The sequence below is a fragment of the Pongo abelii genome, chromosome 20 (assembly GCF_028885655.2).
Source record: "Pongo abelii isolate AG06213 chromosome 20, NHGRI_mPonAbe1-v2.0_pri, whole genome shotgun sequence".
In the NCBI taxonomy this organism is placed as follows: Eukaryota; Metazoa; Chordata; class Mammalia; order Primates; family Hominidae; genus Pongo; species Pongo abelii.
Genome location: NC_072005.2, coordinates 60,092,190 through 60,109,446, shown reverse-complemented (window position 1 = coordinate 60,109,446; position 17,257 = coordinate 60,092,190). Strand labels below are relative to the sequence as shown.

General features: G+C 45.2%; 2 pseudogenes; both read left to right on the top strand.

Annotated features, from left to right (window-relative positions):
- The window catches only part of LOC100448280 (nuclear RNA export factor 3-like), a 117,868-nt pseudogene that overhangs the window by 35,374 nt on the left and 65,237 nt on the right, over window positions 1-17,257 (top strand).
- On the top strand, window positions 14,675-14,772 carry LOC112130281 (U6 spliceosomal RNA; annotated as a pseudogene).

Sequence of the window (17,257 nt, the reverse complement as noted above, 5' to 3'; positions counted from 1 at the left end):
GGGTTTCTTGTTGGAATTTTCCTTGACCAGGTTAAAATGGATACAAAAATAAAAATGCATTTATTGGCCCTGTTTGCCTGTTTTCTGGAATCCAGAACATAAACCCCTAAAAGGACCATCTCTAGTTCGTTGCTTCAAAGAATCAGCAGGTTAACCTTGTTCATCAAGGGGCAATCTTCCTGAGTTTTGTCTCTGGAAACAAAAAGCAATGCCTACTACACATACCTTATCTTTAACCAAGAGAATTGGGCTGAATTTCTAGAGAACAGCAATGGATGTAGAGCCAAGTGTTCACTTGAGTTCCAGCAAAGGGACATACAGTCCCCTTGGGAGCCTCCAAAATGGAATCTAAGATGTTGAAGAATACAAATTGTCACACACACAGCATCCTCCAGGATAGACCACAGTCTAGGCTGACTTAAGGGGACCACTTGAGGCTAGGCGTGGCGGCTCATGCCTGTAATCCCAGCAGTTTGGGAGGCTGAGGCGGGTGGATTACCTGAGGTCAGGAGTTTGAGTCCAGCCTGGCCAACATGCTGAAACCCTGTCTCTACTAAAAACACAACAATTAGCTGGGTGTGGTGGTGGGCACCTTTAATCCCAGCTACCAGGGAAGCTGAGGCAAGAGAATCACTTGAACCTAAGAGGAGGAGGTTGCGTTGAGCCGAGATTGTGCCATTGCACTCCAGCTTGGGCAACAAGAGTGAAACTGTCTCAAAATAAATAAACAAATAAAAATAAAGAAATACACAAGTACGGGTGAGGCACAGTGGCTCACACCTCTAATCCCAACATTTTAGGAGGCTGAGGCAGGAGGATCACTTTAGCTCAGGTGTTGGAGACCAGCTCAGGTAAAATGGTGAAACCCCGTCTGTACAAAAACTACAAAAGTTAGCCAGGTGGCTGGGTGTGGTAGCTCATGCCTGTAATCCCAGCAATTTGGGAGTCCGAGGCAGGTGGATCACTAGAAGTCAGGAGTTGGAGACCAGCCTGACAAACATGGGGAAACCTGTATCTACTCAAAATTGCATGCCTGTAATCGCAGCTACTTGGGAGGCTGAGGCAGGAGAATCACTTGAACCTGGAAGGCGGAGGTTGCAGTGATCTGAAATCTTGCCATTGTACTCCAGCCTGGGCAACAAGAGCAAAATTCCCTCTCAGAAAAAAAAAAAAAAAGGTAGCCAGCTGTGGTGGTGCATGCCTGTAGACACACTAATTCAGGAGGCATAGGTGGGAGAGGGAGGTTACAGTGAGCTGAGATTGCACTACTACACTTTTGCCTGGGTGACAGAGCCACACCTTGTCTCAAAAACAAACAAAAACCACACACACAAGAACAAAAAACAAACTCAAAGTGATATAAGAGTAACCTCTACCTCCCAGGTTCAAGCGATTCTCCTGCCTCAGGCTCCCAAGTAGCTGGGATTACCCGCACCTGCCCCCATGCCCTGCTTATATACTTTATATATATATATATATATATATATATGTATTTTTAGTAGATACTAAAAATACTTAAGTAGATACTTAAAATACATACATATATATATATATATATATATATATATATATATATATGTATTTTTAGTAGAGACGGATTTTCACCATGTTGGCCAGGCTGGTCTTGAACTCCTGACCTCAGGTGATCCACACGCCTCAGCCTCCCAAAGTGCTGGGATTACAGGCTTGAGCCACTGTGCCCGGCCACATCATACATTTTTGAGACCATGTCTCAAAGAAAATAAAGATCTATATATTGTATGCTCACAGGAAGAATAATACCTACACATAAGTGCTTGCTTTGCTGGTGCACATAAAAAAAATTGGAATGACAGAGATTACCCTGGCCCCCGCACAAAGGTGACACCCAAATTCACGATGGTTCCATATTTATCTTTTTTTTTAAAAAATTTTTTTTATTTTGTTTTTTTTTTAGACCGAGTCTTACTCTGTCGACAGGCTGGAGTGCAGTGGCATGATCTTGCCTCACTGCAACCTCTGCCGCCCGGATGGAACGATTCTCCTGCCTCGGTCTCCCGAGTAGCTGGTATTACAGGCACCTGCCATTGCACCTGGCTAATTTTTGTATTTTTTGTAGAGATGAGGTTTTGCCATGATGCCGCGGCTGGTCTTCAACTCCTGACCTGAGGTGATCCGCCCATCTCGACCTTCAAAAGTGCTGGGATTACAGGTGTGCACCACCGCACCCGGCCTATTTTTTTTTTTTTTTGAGATTGAATCTTATTCTTTTGCCCAGGCTGGAGTTCACTGGCGTGATCTCAGCTCACTGCAACCTCTGCCTCCTGGCTTCAAGCGATTCTCCTGCCTCATCCTCCTGAGTAGCTGGGATTACAGGCGTGCAGCACAACCACGCATGGCTAATTTTTGTATTTTTAATACAGACGGGGTTTCACCATGTTGGCCAGGGTGGTCTCAAGCAACTGACCTCAGGTGATCCTCCTGTCTCTGCCTACCAAAATGACGGAATTACAGGCGTGAGCCACTGTACCTGGCCTTGTCCTATATTTAAAATCAGGAGCAAAAAAAGATGCTCACATCTAAACAGCAAATCATTTGTTGTTCAAGTACATCTCAAATACATTGTTTATCTAAAATACAAATTTAACTGGGGGTGGGATGTGAATCAAAGAACAGTCCTTACTTTCCTGTTCCTGTGCTTGGGTTAATAATATTCAAATGTAGTCCCAGCTACTAAGGACTGGGGAGGGGCAGAGGCAGGAGGATCTAAGCCCACTTTAGCCTGGGCGGCATAGTGAGACCCCTGTATTGTTGCATATACAACCTGGTCACGCACCCAGGATTTCGGCTTTATTTCTCCAATAAAAACTCAAACCCCATGCATTCCACCTCCGTGTTCTTGCTGAGCAGCACACATCCCATCTGCAAGGACATTGGGGTCCCCTTCAACTCTACCTGACCCCAGGTGAGGTTCTATAAACCAGTGCCAGAATAATTTCCGTGGACTAAAAGGTGTTAACGGCCAGGCGTGGTGGCTCATGCCTGTATTCTCAGCACTTTGGGAGGCCCAGGTGGGCAGATCACCTAAGGTCAGGAGCTGAGACCAGCCTGGCCAACATGGTGAAACCACATCTCCGCTAAAAATACAAAAATTAGGCCAGGCATGGGGGCGCATACCTGTAATCCCAGAAATTTGGGAGTCAGAGGTGGGTGGATGACTTGAGGTCAGGGGTTTGAGACCAGCCTAGCCAACATGGTGAAATCCAGTCTCTACTTAAAAAAAATTTACAAAAAGTAACCAGGTATGGTGGTATGCTTCTGTAATTCCAGCTACTCAGGAGGCTGAGGCAGAAGAATTGCTTGAATCCGGGAGGCAGAGGTTGCAGCGAGTCGAGATTGTGCCACTGCCCTCCAGACTGGGTGACAGCGAGACTCCGTCTCAAAAATAAATAAATAAATTAATTAAAAAAATACAAATATTATCCAGGTGTGGTGATGAACGCCTGTAATCTCAGCTGCTTGGGAAGCTGAGGCAGGAGAATTGCTTGAACCTGGGAGGCAGAGGTTGCAGTGAGCTGAGATCGCATCACTGCACATCAGCCTGGGTGACAGAGAAAGACTCTGCCCCCTAAAAAGGACCATTTGAATCCAAGAGACCTAGGTGGGACATGTCATCGCACTCCAGCCTGGGCAACAGAGATCCTGTCTTAGAATAAAAAAGCAAAACCAAAACAGAACCCCACCATTGCCCAAGCCTGATGATAAGCATGTTCTGCAAATGTATTACCACGATCAGCATCAACTTCAGCGTTGTTTTTCTCAAACCGTAACACTCCAAAGGGAAGCGCTTTCTTTTCTTTTAGACAACAGAAAGGGCTTCCCTTTGCAGAGTCACAGCATGAGATCTTCTTGCTCCAGCACTCCAGGTTTCTTGTTGAAATTTTCCTTGACCAGGTCAAAATGGACACAAAAATAAAGATGCAATTTTTGGCCCTGTTTGCATGTTTTCTGGAATCCAGAATAAAAACCCCTAAAAGGACCATCTCCAGTTCTTTGCTTCAAAGGCTCAGCAGGTTAGCCTTGTTCATCAAGGGGCAATCCTCCCGAGTTTTGTCCCCAAAGAGAAAAAGCAATGCCTACTACACATACCTTATATTTAACCAAGAGAATTGGGCTAGATTTCTAGAGAACAGCAATGGATGGAGAGCCAGGTGTTCACTTGAATTCCAGGACAGGGACACACCGTCCTGACGGGACCATCCAAAATGGAATCTAAGATGTTGAAGAATGTACATTGTCTCACACACAAACATTCTCCAGGCATTATCCTGTAAATGCTCCTCAGTAATATTTGAACAGAGATACACAAGGGCAGGTGGGGCGCGGCGGCTCACACTTCTAACCGCAGCACTTACGTAGGCCGAGGCAGGAGGATCACTTGAGCTCAGGAGTTAGACACCAGCCTGGGAAACATGGTAAAACCTCATCTGTAAAAATACAAAAGTTAGCCAGGTATGGTGGTACATGCCTGTAGATACTAATTCAGGAGACTGAGGTGGGAGATGGAGGTTGCAGTGAGCCGAGCTTGCACCGCTGCACTCCAGCATGGACAACACAGTGAGACTCTGTCTCAAAAATAAATAAATAAATAAATAAATAAATAAATAAATAAATAAATAAATAAGCCAGGCGTGGTGGCATATGCCTGTAATCCCTGCTGCTCGGGAGGCTGAGAGGCAGGAGAATCCCTTGAACCCAGGAGGCAGAGGTTGCAGTGAGTGGAGATCCTGACAGGACACTCCAGCCGGGGTCACAGAGCAAGACTCTGTCCCAAAAAAGAGGGCCACTTGAACCCAAGAGATCTAGGTTGGAGGGGCCACCACACTCCAGCCTGGGCAACAGACACCCTGTCTTAGAAAACAAAACAAAACAAGCAAACACAAAACCCCACCATCTTCCACAGTTGATTATAAGCATTCTCTGCAAATGTATTACCAAGATCAACGTTGCTTTTCTCAAAGCGTAACACTCTGAAGGGAAGCGCTTTCTTTTCTTTTAGCCAACAGAAAGTGCTTCCCTCTAGAGGGTCACATCATGAGATCTTCTTGCTCCAGCATTGTGGGTTTTTTGTTGGAATTTTCCTTCACCGGGTTAAAATGGACACAAAAGTAAAGATGCATTTATTTGCCCTGTTTGCATGTTTTCTGGAATCCAGAACATGAACCCCTAAAAGGACCATCTCCAGTTCCTTGCTTCAAAGAATCAGCAGGTTAGCCTTGTTCATCAAGGGGCAATCCTCCAGAGTTTTGTCTCTGGAAAGAAAAAGCAATGCCTACTACACATACCTTATATTTAACCAAGAGAACTGGGCTGGATTTCTAGAGAGAGCAATGGATTTTGAGCCAAGTGTTCGCTTGAGTTCCAGCACAGGGACACACAGTCCCGATGGGAGCATCCAAAATGGAATCTACAATTTTCAAGAATATACATTGTCTCACACACAGACATCCTGCAGGGTAGACCACAGGTTAGGCGGTAAAAGCTCCTCAATACAATTTGAACCTAAATACACAAGTACAGGTGGGGCACGGTGGCTCACACCTCTAATCCCAGCACTTTAGGAGGCCACGATGGGAGGATCACCTGAGCTCAGGAGTTTGAGACCGGCCCCGGCAACATGGTGTAACCCCATGTGTACAAAAAATACAAAAGTGAGCCAGGTGTGTGGTGCATGCCTGTAGACACTAATTCAGCAGGCTTAGGTGGGAGGTGGAGGTTGCAGTGAGCCGAGATGGCACAACTACACTCTAGACTGGGCAACAGAGCCAAACCTTGTCTCACAAACAAACAAACGGAAAACACACACACACACAAACAAAAAAATACCCAAAGTGATATAAGAGTATTCTGTGTGTGTAGAAGAGTATTTTTTGTATATATTATGCTATATATATGATAAGAATATATGATGACCGGGTGCAGTGGCTCATGCCTGTAATCCCAGCACTTTGGGAGGCCGAGGCGGGTGGATCACCTGAGGTCAGGAGTCTGAGACCAGCCTGACCAACATGGTGAAGCCCGTCTCTACCAAAAATACAAACTTAGCTGGGTGTGGTGGCAGGTGCCTGTAATCCCAGCTACTCAGGAGGCTGAGGCAGGAGAATCACTTGAACCCAGGAGGCGACGGTTGCGGTGAACTGAGATCATGTCATTGTACTGCAGCCTAGGCGACAGGAGCAAAACTCCCTCTCAAAAAACGAAAAAAAAAAAAGATGTTGAAGACTATATATTGTTGTACACACAAACAACCTCCAGGATAGACCACAGGTTAGGCCATAAAAGCTCCTCAATAATATTTGAATAGAAAAACACAAGTACGGTGGGTCACGGCAGCTCATACCTCTAACTGCAGTACTTAAGGAGGCCAAGTCGGGAGGATCACTTGAGCTCTGGAGTTCCAGTCCAGCCTAGGAAACATGGTAAACCCTGTGTGTACAAAAAATATAAAAGTTAGTCAGGTGTGGTGGTGCATGCCTGTATTCAGCTCTTTAGGAGGCTGAAGTGGGAGGTGGGAGGTGGAGGTTGCAGGGAGCCGGATTGCACCACTGCACTCCAGCATGGGCAACAGATCCAGATGTTGTCTCAAAAAAAAAAAAAAAAAAAAAATCCAAAAATCCCAAAAATGCACACAAACAAAAAAACCCCAAAGTGAAATGAGTATTCTCTGTGTACAGAAGAGTATTTTGTGGGTATATGATTATATTATCAATATCAGACAATATAAAAAAATGTAGATTATATATTTTTGAGACCCGGTGTCAAAAAAGAAAGCTCTCATGTTGTTTGCTCACAGGAAGAATAATTCCTACACAGAACAGCATGCATTAAAAAAAATTGGAATGACAGAGATTCCCATGTTCCCTGTACAAAGTGACACCCAAATTCATCATGGGTCCCGTATTTAAAATTAGGAAATACAGACCGGGCGCGTTGGCTAACGCCTATAATCCCAGCTCTTTGGGAGGCCGAGGCAGGTGGATCACCTGAAATCAGGAATTCGAGACCAGCCTGACCAACATGGTGAAAACCTGTCTCTACCAAATGCAAAAACTGAGCTGGGTGTGGTGGTGCATGCCTGTAACCACAGCTACTTTGGAGGGTGAGGCAGGAGAATCACTTGAACCTTGGAGGCAGAGGTTGCAGTGAGCCAAGATCACACCATTGCACTCCAGCCAGGGCAACAAACTGAGACTCTGTCAAACAAATAAACGAAAAAACAAGGTGTGATCAGTGCACGGAATAGTCTGGAAATCAAAGGACCCTCCCACCCCAGGATCTGCAGTGGCTGGGACTGTGTGTCCCTCGATGCCTGGCCATGTCTTCTATGTTTGAAAAGGGTCACCAGGAGAATGTGGCTCACACCTGTGGAATCCTTGAGCTCAGGAGTTGAGACCTTCCTGAGCAACAGAGATCACATCTGTATGAAAAATTAAAAACTTAGGCAAGTGTGGTGGCATGCCCCATGCAGTACCAACTACATGGGAGGCTGAGTCAAGAGGACCACTTGAGGCTGGGCAAGGTGGCTCACGCCTGTAATCCCAGCACTTTGGGAGGCCGAGGGGGAGGATCACTTGAGATCAGGAGCTGAGACCAGCCTGGCCAACATGGTGAAACCTTGTCTCTTCTAAAAATACAAAAATTAGGCCAGACGTCGTGGTTCATGCCTGTAATTCCAGCACTTTGGAAGGCCGAGGTGGGTGGCTCACGTGAGGTCAGGAGTTTGAGACTAGCCTGGCCAACACGGTGAAACTCCATCTCTACTAAAAAAAAATCCAAAAAGTAGCCGGGCATGGTGGTGTGTTCCTGTAATTCCAGCTACTGGGGAGGCTGAGGCAGCAGAATTGCTTGAACCTGGGAGGCGGAGGTTGTAGAGAGCCGAGATCACGCCACTGCCCTCCACCCTAGGCAACAGTGAGACTTCATCTCAAAAATTAAAATAAAAAAAGAATAATAAAGAAAACTACAAATATTAGCTGGGTGTGGTGGTGAGCGCCTGTAATCCCAGCTACTCAGAAAACCGAGGCAGGAGAATCACTTGAATCTGGGAGGTGGAGGTTGCAGTGAGCAGAGTTCCTGCCATTGCATTCCAGCCTAGGTCACAGAGCAAGACTCTGCCCCAAAGATGAGGACCATTTGAGCCCAAGAGATCTAGGTTGGAAGTTCCACTGCACTCGAGCCTGGGCTACAGACACCCTGTCTTAGAAAAAACAAAACCCCAAGATCATCCCAAGATGATCCATGCTTATCATCTGATGATAAGCATGATCTCCAAATGTATTACCAAGATCAGCATCAACTTAATGTTGCTTTTCTCAAAGAGTAACCCTCTGAAAGGAAGCACTTTCTTTTCTTTCACAAAACAAAAAGTGCTTCTTACCTCCAGATGGTCACATCATGAGATCTTGCTCCAGCACCGTGGATTTTTTGTTGTAATTTTCCTTGACTATCTTAAAATGGACACAAAAATAAAGATGCATTTATTGGCCCTGTTTGCATGTTTTCTGGAATCCAGAATATAAACCCCTAAAAGGACCATCTCCAGTTTCTTACTTCAAAGTCTCAGCAGGTTAGCCTTGTTCATCAAGGGACAATCCTCCTGAGTTTTGTCTCCAGAAAGAAAAAGCAATGCCTACTACGTGTACCTTATATTTAACCAAGAGAATTGGGCAGGATTTCTAGAAAACAGCAATGAATTTAGAGCCAAGTGTTCACTGGAGTTCCAGTTCAGGGACACACAGTCCCGATGGGAGCATCCAAAATCGAGCCTACGATGTTGAATATACATCGTCATGCACACAAACATCCTCCAGGATGGACCACAGACTTGGTCATAAAAATTCCCCAATAAAATTTGAACAGGAACACACAAATACCAGTGGGGTGTGGTGGCTCACCTCTAATCCCAGCACTTTAGGAGGCTGAGACAGAGGATCACCTGAGCTTGGGAGTTTGAGACTAGCGCCTGCAACATGGTGTAAACCCATGTGTATAAAAAATGCAAAAGTGAGCCAGATGTGGTGCATGCCTGTAGACACTAATTCAGTAGGATTAGTTGGGAGGTAGAGGTTGCAGTGAGCTGAGATGGCACCACTACACTCCAGCCTGGGCAATAGAGCCAGACCTTGTCTCAAAAATAACCAACCCCTTTGTAGGGACATGGATGAAACTGGAAACCAACATTCTCAGCAAACTATTGCAAGAACAAAAAACCAAACACCAAATGTTCTCACTCATAGGTGGGAATTGAACAATGAGAACACATGGACACAGGAAGGGGAACATCACACACTGGGGACTGTTGTGGGGTGTGGGTAGGGGGAAGGGATAGTATTAGGAGATATATCTAATGCTAAATGATGAGTTAATGGGTGCAGCACACCAGCATGGCACATGTATACATATGTAACAAACCTGCATGTTGTGCACATGTACCCTAAAACTTAAAGTATAATAATAAAATTAAAAATAAATAAAAAATAGGGACACAAAAAATGAGAAAAAAAAATAAGCAAACACACACACAAAGAAACAAAAAATACACAAGGTGATATCACTCTCTGTATTTAGAACAGTATTTTGTGTGTACATGATTATATTATATATGATAAGAATATATAAACATACATCATATATTTTTGAGACCCTGTCTCAAAGAAAGTTCCATACATTGCATACTCACAGGAAGAATAATTCCTACACAAATTCTTGCTTTGGTAGTGCACATAAAAAAATTGGAATGACAGAGATTACCGTGGCTGTTGCACAAAGGTGACACTCAAATTCATGACGGTCTCGTATTTATCTATGTATTTTTATTTATTTGTTTTATTTATTTTTGAGATGGAATCTTGCTCTGTGGCCCAGGCTGGAATGCCATAGCTTGATTTCAGCTCACTGAAATCTCCTCCTCCTGGGTTCAAGCGGTTCTCCTGTCTCAGCCTCCCGAGTAGCTGGAATCACAGATGTGCACCACCGCACCCAGCTAATTTTTGTAGTTTTAGTAGAGATGAGGCTTTGCCATGTTGGCCCTGTTGGTCTTGAACTCCTGACCTCAGGTGATCCTCCCGTCTTGGCCTCCCAAAGTGCTGGGATTACAGGTGTGTGCCGCTGTGCCTAGACTATTATTTACTTTGTTGACACTGAGACTCACTCAGTTGCCCAGGCTGGAATGCGGTGGTGCAATCTCAGCTCACTGAAAGCTCAGCCTCCTGGCTTCAAGCGAGTCTCCTGCCTCAGCCTCCCGAGTAGCTGGGATTACAGGTGTGTGCAACCAGGCCTGGCTGATTTTTGTATTTTTAGTATGGACAGGGTTTCACCATGTTGGCCAGGCTGGTCTTGAACAACTGATCTCAGATGATCCTCCTGTCTCGGCCTCCCAAAGTGCTGGAATTACAGGCAGGAGCCACCATACCTGGATTAGTCCCATATTTAAAATTAGGGGGGAAAAAAAAGATGCCCACACCTAAACAGCAAATCATTTATTGTTTAAGAACATCTCAAATACATTGTTTATCTAAAATACAAGTTTAACTGAGGGCCAGTGCGAACCAAATAATGGTTCTTACTTTCTTCTTGCCTGTGCATGGGTTAATATTCACATGTAGTCCCATCTACCAAGGCCTGGGAAGGGCAGAGGCAGGAGGATCTAAGCCCACTTTAGCCAGGGCGGCATAGTGAGACCCCTGTCTCATGCATTTATCTCCTGGTCAGACACCCAAGATTTCAGCTTCATTTCCCCAATAAACACTGAAGCCTCATGCACTCCACCTCCGTGCTCTTGCTCATCCCATCTGCAGGACACCGAGGACCCTTCAACTCCACCTGACCCCAAGTGAGGTTCTATACCAGTGCCAGAATAATTTCCATGCAGTAAAAGGTGCTGATGGCCGCACACAGTGGCTCACGCCTGTATTCTCAGCATTTTCGGAGGCCAAGGTGAGTGGCTCACTTGAGGTCAGGGGTTTGACACCAGCCTGGCCAACATGGTAAGCCCCGTCTCTACTAAAAAAAAAAAAAAAAAAAAAAAAAAAAAAAAAATCAAAACGTAGCCAGGCATGGTGGCGGCCACCTGTAGTTCCAGCTACTTCAGAGGCTGAGGCAGGAAGATTGCTTGAAACTGAGAGACAGAGGTTGGAGTCAGCTGGGATCATGCCACCGCCCTCCAGCCGGGGAAACAAGACTCCATCTCAAAAATAAATAAATGAATAAAAAAGAAAAATACAAATATTAGCCGAGTGTGATGTCGGGCCCCTGTAATCCCAGCTATTCAGGAAGCTGAGGCAGCAGAATAGCTTGAACCCGCGAGGTGGAGGTTGCAGTGAGCCAAGATCGTGTCACTGCACTCCAGCCTGGGTCACGGAGCAAGACTCTGTCCCAAAAAGGACCATCTGAGCCCAAGAGACCTAGGTTGGAAGTGCCTCTGTACTCCAGCCTGGGCCAAAGAGACCCTATCTTAGAAAACAAAAACAAAACAGAACCCCAACATCATCCAAGTCTGATTATAAGCATGCAAATGTATTACCAACATCAGCATCAACTTCAACGCGGCTTTTCCCAAACGGTAACACTCTAAAGGGAAGCACTTTGTTTTCTCTCCGACAACAAACAGAAAGTGCTTCCTCTAGAGGGTCACAGCGTGGGATCTTCTTGCTCCAGCACTCTAGGTTTCTTGTTGGAATTTTCCTTGACCAGGTTAAAATGGATACAAAAATAAAAATGCATTTATTGGCCCTGTTTGCCTGTTTTCTGGAATCCAGAACATAAACCCCTAAAAGGACCATCTCCAGTTCCTTGTTTCAAAGGCTCAGCAGGTTAGCCTTGTTCATCAAGGGGCAATCGTCCTGAGTGTTGTCCCCAAAGAGAAAAAGGAATACCTACTACTCATACCTTACATTTAACTAAGAGAATTGGGCTGATGTTGAAGAATATACATTGTCTCACACACAAACATCCTCCAGGATAGACCAGAGTCTAGGCTGACTCTAGAGGACCATGTGAGATTAGGGGTGGTGGCTCACGCCTGTAATCCCAGCACTTTGGGAGGCCAAGGCTGGTGGATCACCTGAGGTCAGTAGTTTGAGACCAGCCTGCCCAACATGGTGAAACCCAGTCTCTATTCAAAACACAAAAATTAGCTGGGTGGGAAGGTAGGCACCTGTAATCCCAGCTACCTGGGAGGCTGTGGCAGGAGAATCGCTTGAACCCAGGAGGTGGAGGTTGCAGTAGCCTAGATCGCACCACTGCACTCCAGCCTGGACATCAAGAGTGAAACTCCATCTCAACAACAACAATAAAAATAATAACTAGCAGGACATGATGGTGGGCATCTGTATTCCCAACTTTATTCAGCAGGCTGAGGTGGGAGAATCGCTGGAACCTGGGAGGCGGAGTTTCTGGTCAACAGGGATCCTGCCGCTGCACTCCAGCCTGGGAAACGGAGCGAGAGGGCATCTCAAAAAATCAAAAATAAAAAGAGCACCACTTGAGCCCAAGAGATCTCGGTTGGAAGTGCCACCTACTCCCGCCTGGGCAACAGGGACCCTGTCTTGGAAAAAAACAAACCAAAGAGAACCCCAACATCATGCAAGTCTGATAATAAGCACGCTCACAAATGTATTACCAAGATCGGCAGCATCTTCAACGTTGCTTTTCTCAAACAGTAACACTCTAAAAGGATGCACGATCTTTTATTAGACAACAGACAGTGCTTCCATCTAGAGGGTCACAGCATGAGGTCTTCTTGCTCCAGTACTGTAGGTTTTTTTTTGTTTTTGTGTTTCTTTTTGACGGAGTCTTGCTCTGTCGCCGAGGCTAGAGTGCAATGGCACGATCTCGGCTCACTGCAAGCTCCACCTCCCGGGTTCAAGCCATTCTCAAGCCTTAGCCTCCCGAGTAGCTGGGACTACAGGCGCCCACCACCACACGTGGCTAATTTTTTTGTATTTTTAAATAGAGACGGGGTTTCGCCATGTTAACCAGGATGGTCTCGATCTCCTGACTTCGTGATCCACCCGCCTCAGCCTCTCAAAGTGGTGGGATTACAGGCGTGAGCCACAGCACCCGGCTTTTTTTTTTTTTTTTTTTTGAGACGGAGTCTCACTCTGTCATCCTGGCTGGATGCTGTGGCACAATCTCGGCTCACTGCAGCCTCTGCCTCCTGGGTTCAAGCAATTCCCCTGCCTCAGCCTCCTAAGTAGCTGGGATTACAGGTGCCCACCACCACACTGGGCTAATTGTTGTTGTTGTTGTATTTTTAGTAGAGACGGATTTTCACCATGTTGGTTAGACTGGTCTCAAACTCCTGACCTGAGATGATCTACCCACATCTGCCTCCCAAAGTGCTGGGATTACAGGCATGAGCCACCATGCCCGGCTTTATTTTGTATTTTTATTCATTTGTTTATTTTTTCAGACAGAATTTCCCTGTGTTGCCCAGGCTGACTATTTGAAGCCAAGAGATATATTGGACATGTCACTGCACTCCAGCATGGGCAACACAGAGCCTTAGAATAAAAAAGCAAAACCAGAACAGAACCCCACCATCGTCCAAGTGTGATAAGCATGCTCTGCAAATGTATTACCGAGATCAGCATCAACTTCAACGTTGCTTTTCTCAAACCGTAACCCACCAAAGAGAAGCACTTTCTTTTTTTTTAGACAACAGAAAGGGCTTCCCTTTGTAGAGTCACAGCATGAGATCTTCTTGCTCCAGCACTCTGGGTTTCTTGTTGAAATTTTCCTTGACCTGGTCAAAATGGGCACAAAAATAAAGATGCATTTATTGGTCCTGTTGGCATATTTTCTGGAATCCAGAATATAAACCGATACAAAGATGATCTCCAGTTCCTTGCTTCAAACGTTCAGCAGGTTAGCCTTGTTCATCAAGGGGCAATTGTCCTGGGTTTTGTCTTCAAAGAGAAAAAGCAATGCCTACTACATATACCTTATATTCTCAGGAGTTAGACACCAGCCTGGGAAACATGGTAAAACCTCATCTGTAAAAATACAAAAGTTAGCCAGGTGCAGTGGTGCATGCCTGTAGACACTAATTCAGGAGGCTGAGGTGGGAGGTGGAGGTTGCAGGGAGCTGAGATCACACCCCACTGCACTCCAGCATGGGTGACAGAGCCAGATCTTGTCTCAAAAACAAAGAAACGAACAAACAAAAACCGCACACACACAAACAAAAAAATGCCCAAAGTGATATAAGAGTATTCTCAGGGTGTAGAAGAGTCTTTTGTGTGTACATGATATTATATATATAAGAATATATGAAGGCGAGCTGCGGTGGCTGTCTGCAATCCCAGTACCTTGGAAAGCCAAGATGGGCAGATCACCTGACGTTGGGAGTTCGAGACCAGACTGACCAACATGGAGAAATCCCGTCTACTAAAATACAACAAATTAGCTAGCCCTGGTGGCGTCTGCCTGTAATCCCAGCTACTCAGGAGGCTGAGGTAGGAGAATCGCTTTAACCCAGGAGGCGGACACCGCGGGGAGCCCAGATCACACCATTGCTCTTTAGCCTGTGCGACAAGAGCAAAATTCAGTCTCAAAAACATAAAAAATAATAAAAAAGAGAGAAACTTCCATATATTGTATGCTCACAGGAAGAATACTTCCTACACATAAGTGCTAGCTTTGGCAGCAAGCGTGAAAAAATTGGCATGACAAAGATTACCATGGCCCCTGCGCAAAGGTGACACTCAAATTCATGATGATCTCATATTTATCTATTTTTATTTTTTAATGTTTATTTTAATGTTTATTTAATATAGCTTTATTTATTTAGAGACGGAGTTTCGCTCGTTGCCCAGGCTGGAATACAATGCCTGAGGTCCCTTTTAACTCTACCCGACCCCAAGTGAGGTTCTATAAACCAGCGCCAGTATCATTTCCATGGAGTAAAAGGTGTTGATGGCTTGGCGCAGTGGCTCATGCCTGTATTTTCAGCACTTTGGGAGGCTGGCGCGGGCGGATCACTTGAGGTCAGGGGCTTGAGACTAGCCTGGCCAACATGGTGAAACCCATTTTCTACTAAAAAAAAAAAAAAAAAAAAAGGAGGTGTGATGGTGGCACATATAATTCCAGCTACTTGGGAGGCTGAGGCAGGAAAATTGCTTTAACTCAAGAGGCAAAGGTTGAAGTGAACCGAGATCCTGCCACTGCACTCCAGCCTGAGCAACAGTGAGACTCAAAGATAAATAAATAAGAAAAATGAAAATTACAGCCAGGCGTGGTGTCAGACACCTATAATCCCAGCTACTCAGGAAGTTGAGGCAGGGGAATCACTGGGAGGCAGAGATTGCAATGAGCCAAGATCACGCCACTGCGCTCTAGCTTGGGTCAGAGAGCAAGACTCTGTCCCAAAAAAGAGGACCATTTGAGCTCAAGAGACCTAGGTTGCAAGTGCCACCACACTCCAGCCTGGGCAACAGAGATCCTGTCTTAGAAAAAAAAAACAAAACAGACCCCCACCATTGTCAAAATCTGATTATAAGCAGGCTCTGCAAAGTTATTACCAAGATCAGCATCAACTTCAGCATTGCTTTTCTCACACGGTAACACTCTAAAGGGAAGTGCGTTCTTTTCTTTTCTTTTAGACAACAGAAAGTTCTTCCCTTTGGAGAGTCACAGCCTGAGACCTTCTTACTCTGGCACCCTGGGTTTTTTGTTGACATTTTTGTTGACCAGGCTAAACTGGACACAAAATGAAGATGTATGTATTGGCCCTGTTTGCACGTTTTCTAGAATCCAGCACATAAACCCATAAAAGGACCATCTCCAGTTCCTTGCTTCAAAGAATCAGCAGGTTAGCCTTGTTTATCATAGGACAATCCTCCTGAGTTTTGTATCTGCTAAGAAAAAGCAATGCCTACTACACATAGCTTATATTTAACCAGGAGAATTAGTAAGATTTCTGGAGAAGAGCAATAGATTATGAGCCAAGTGTTCACTTGAGTTCCAGGATAGGTACACACAGTCCCGATGGGAGCACCCAAAATCGAGTTTACGATGTTGAAGAATATACATTGTCACATACACAAACATCCTCCAGGATAGACCACAGGCTTGGTCATAAAAACTCAATAAAATTTGAACAGAAATACATAAGTACGGGTGGGGTGGGTTGGCTCACACCTCTAATCCCAGCACATTAGGGGGCCAAGACAGGAGGATCACCTGAGCTCAGGAGTTTGAGACCAGCCCCAGCAACATGGTGTAAACCCACGTGTATGAAAAACACAAAAGTGAGCCAGGTGTGGTGGTGCATGCCTGTAGACAGTAATTCAGCAGGTTTAGGTGGGAGGTGGAGGTTGCAGTGGGCCAAGATCGCACCACTACACTCCAGCCTGGGCGATAGAGCCAGACCTTGTCTCAAAAATAACAAACCAGCCAGGAGCAGTGGCTGATGCCTGCAATCCCAGCACTTTTGGAGGCCCAGGCGGGCGGATCACAAGGTCAGGAGATTGAGATCATCCTGGCTAACACGGCGAAACCCCGTCTATACCAAAAATACAGAAAAAATTAGCCGGGTGTGGTGGCGGGCGCCTGTGGTCCCAGCTACTCAGGAGGCTGAGGCACAAGAATCACTTGAAGCTGGGAGGTAGAGGTAGCAGTGACCCGAGATCCTGCCACTGCACTCCAGCCTGGATGACAGAGTAAGACTGTCTCAAAAACAAAAAACAAAAAACAAAAAACAAAAACAACCAAATAAAAAAACACACACACAAAGAAAGAAAAAAATACCCAAGGTGATATCAGAGTATTCTCTGTATTTAGAACAGTATTTTGTGTGTATATGCTTATATCATATATGATAAGTGTATATATAATGAAATATATATCATATATTTCTGAGACCCTGTGTCAAATAAAGTTCCATATATTGTATGCCCACAGGAAGAATAATTCCTACACAAGTGCTTGCTTTGGCAGTACACATAAAAAAAATTGGAATGACAGAGATTACGCTGGCTGCTACACAAAGGTGACACCCAAATTCATGATGTCCCATATTTATCTATTTATTTATCTATTTATTTATTTATTTATTTATTTATTTTTGAGATGGAATCTTGCTCTGTGGCCCAGGCCGGAATGCCATGGCATGATTTCAGCTCACTGAAATCTCCTCCTCCTGGGTTCAAGCGATTCTCCTGCCTAAGCCTCTGAGTAGCTGGAATTAGATGTGCACCACCGCATCCAGCTAATTTTT